General features: G+C 43.8%; 1 protein-coding gene across 1 annotated transcript in view; it reads right to left on the bottom strand.

The window, feature by feature from the left end:
- Positions 1-2,774, bottom strand: part of LOC106533727 (sorting nexin-1) — a gene marked incomplete in the record, with an annotated part of 30,031 nt that overhangs the window by 8,905 nt on the left and 18,352 nt on the right.

Here is a 2,774-nt window from a genome sequence, read left to right as displayed (position 1 = left end):
CATTAAATTCCAGTGAAATATATTTATGTTTGTGGTTGTAATGTGACAAAATATGGAAAAGTTCAAGGGGTATGAATACTTTTGCAAACCACTGTACGTTGGCAAGCACCTGGTGGCTGGGCACAGCCCGAAGAGGAGACATGGGTTCCCCTTCCCCTGGGGTCACCACCTGTGGGAGGGGCCAAAGGGGTCAGGCGCATTGTGTAATGGGCAGCGGTCAAAGGCGGGGGCTGTGGCGGTCCGATCCTTTGCTACAGAAGCTGGCTCTAGGGACGTGGAATTAGGGGTGGGCGATGTATCGAATATACTCGATGTATCCCGCGTTTTTCAATGTATGATGGTTAAAATAGCTTTATCGTAACCATCGAGTACAAATTATGCAAACTATAAGCTGCGCTCCTGCAAGTTTCCCTTTTCCGACACACTTGAACGCATCACTAGCCGCCTCCCCTCTGGACACAGAGAGCGTGGGAAAACATGGCAGCAGGGGGAGATTCGGGGGAGCATGTAAATGAGACAAAAACTGAAGACAACTCAGATAAATTAGTTCTGAAGAGAAACAACATTGGATCAATAACCTGGCTGTGGTTTGGATTTCATAAAGAGGACGTCAAACAAAATGCGGTAATTTGCAAAACATCCCGTTCTGGGTCAGTCAACTTTATCGCCACTTTTTATACTTTTGTTTTTGTACAGTATTTTAAAGACAACGCATTTTTTGATTTTACATTTTTTATGGTAAAAGCACAAGAGCACCTTTTTAAGTTTCAATGGTTTATTTTTCCCTTTTGCTTGATGTACGTTTTTACTGCTATGGTCCATTTATTTTTTGAGTTTAGATCTAGAGCCAATAATTCCATTTACAAAAAACTTGTGTTTTGGAGGTATAGTGATATATATTGTGTATCGCGATATAGCCAAAAATATATCGGGATATAAGATTTTCCTCATATCAACCAGCCCTACGTGGAATGTTACCCCTCTGGTGGGGAAGGAGCCTGAGCTGGTGTGTGAGGTTGAGAGGCTCCCACTAGATATAGTTGGACTCACCTCGACACACCACTCTGGCTTCTCATGAGGGGTTGGACAGTCTTTCAATCACTCTGGAGTTGCCAATGCTGAGAGGTGCCTTCTGGAGTCCTGTGGGGAGTACTTCAGGAGTATGGGGTACCAGGCCCTTTGATACATACAGGTTGTTAGGTCCCTGTACAACCAGTGTCAGAGTTTGGTCCACATTGCCAGTAGTAGGTTGGGCTCGTTTTCAGGGAGAGTTGGATTCCGCCAAGGTTGCCCTTTGTCACAGATTCTGTTCATAACTTTTATGGACAGAATTTCTAGGAGCAGCCGAGGTGTTGAGGGGATCTGTTTAAGTGGCCGAGGATCATTTCTCTGCTTTTTGCAGATAATGTGGTCCTATTGGCTTCATCAGATCATGATCTCCAGCTATCACTGGAGCGGTTCACAGCAGAGTGTGAAGCAGCCAGCATGAGGGATGAGAGGGAAGCTTGCCCCGCGACCTGAACCCGGATAAGGGGAAGAAAATAGATTGATGGATGGATTGAGCTGACCAAGGAAAGCAGAAAGTGTATCCATCACTAACCGTGTTTCCATCAAGGCTTTTTGATGCGCATTTAGAAGTGTCACATTAAAAATGCGAAAAAAAAAAAGTCGGATGGAAACAGCAAAATTCGAGAAAAAAAAAATCCTCAATTTGCTAAAAAGTTTTTACGCTCGTTTGAGGTGGTTTTTGGATGAGTCGCAAAGTAGTTAATGCGCGAAAAGGGAGGTGGAAACACGTTTGCTGAATAAATTCTGACGTATCGCATATTTACCTCAAGTGACGTTCAGCTGTTTCCGCTTTCCTGCCTCGTCCCGGATGTCATCATAAACGTAGTTTAACATTGCGTTTATTTCCCTACGTCTCCTGGCAGCATTAAACATACTAGCTGAATAGATAGAATAATTACAACTTGCCCGATAGCAAGGCATTCACGAAAAAAATCTCTCCATTATCCCGAGATGATTAGCCTCTGCTAGACAGCAAGTTTCACTTCCTGTTTACTACCGCAAAGCTCGTCGCCGATGTCTGACGTAATCACGTTGCGTAGCCTCGTCTGACGTAATCACGCGTTGCGTAGCCTCGTCTGATGTAATCACGCGTTGCGTAGCCTCATTTTTTCGCATCAAACAGTCGAGAGGGAAACTAGATGGAAACAGTCTAGATTCGAATTTTTATTTATTTGATTTTTTGCGAATTTTGAAAAGTTCGATAAAAATTCCCTCTACAACTGGATGGAAACACGATTTATGACTCTTCCAGGCACACTTACAACAAATCAATTGACTAAAGTCCCTTGGATACAGATATCAGATAGACATTTTGCATGGAGAAGACAGTCTTCAAGAAAGGAGTAGAGACTCCAGCAGGAGAAGAAACACATGCTGTGATGTATACTGCAGCAAGTTTCCCTGCAGGAGCTCTGTTCTGTGTGTCTCAGACTCTATGAAAGTATGTGCAAAAACAAAAGCCCTTTAGAGAGCCCTTTACATTTCTGTTCACAGCTGAACTGGAGCACAAACTGAGCACATTTCCTCACTCTGCTGTTGTCTTTAGTCTCTCTTCTCTACATGTTTATTGTTATTATTTCTATCATGTTTTTTCTTTGTCTCTTCCAGAAGAAGGTGCACCTGGACCAGTCCTGGACCAGTTCTTCTGTGTTTGTCTGTGTCTCTTCCCTCCAAACCCAGCCGGTCGAGGCAGATGGTCTCCTGTC

The sequence above is a fragment of the Austrofundulus limnaeus genome, unplaced genomic scaffold (assembly GCF_001266775.1).
Source record: "Austrofundulus limnaeus strain Quisiro unplaced genomic scaffold, Austrofundulus_limnaeus-1.0 Scaffold1008, whole genome shotgun sequence".
Lineage (NCBI taxonomy): Eukaryota > Metazoa > Chordata > Actinopteri > Cyprinodontiformes > Rivulidae > Austrofundulus > Austrofundulus limnaeus.
Note: the sequence above shows the minus strand (reverse complement) of the source record. Positions and strands in the feature narration are given on the sequence as shown.